The sequence below is a fragment of the Natator depressus genome, chromosome 18 (assembly GCF_965152275.1).
Source record: "Natator depressus isolate rNatDep1 chromosome 18, rNatDep2.hap1, whole genome shotgun sequence".
In the NCBI taxonomy this organism is placed as follows: domain Eukaryota; kingdom Metazoa; phylum Chordata; order Testudines; family Cheloniidae; genus Natator; species Natator depressus.
The window spans coordinates 9,371,941-9,372,260 of record NC_134251.1 but is presented as its reverse complement, the minus strand read 5'-3'; positions in this window follow the sequence as shown (position 1 = coordinate 9,372,260).

Genomic DNA, 320 nt, shown 5'->3' with positions numbered 1-320 from the left:
GGCCCCGCTCGGCAGCGCCCGCCTCGGCCCAGGCCCGGCCCCTGGTTACCCGGGGACCCGCCCGCTGTGACGCGCCCGGCCCGGGGGGGGGGGATTGTGTGTCAGTCACGGCAGACGTGGAGTGTGTTGGGGGGGGGTCACTGCGGGTAGGACCAGGCACAGGGTGCTGGTGTGTGTGTCACACTGGGTACGGGTTGTGTCTGTTGGGTGTGGTGTGTGTGTGTCACTCTGGGTACGGGTTGTGTGTGCTGGGCGTGGTGTGTGTGTGTCACTCTGGGTACGGGTTGTGTATGCTGGGCGTGGTGTGTGTGTCATTCTAA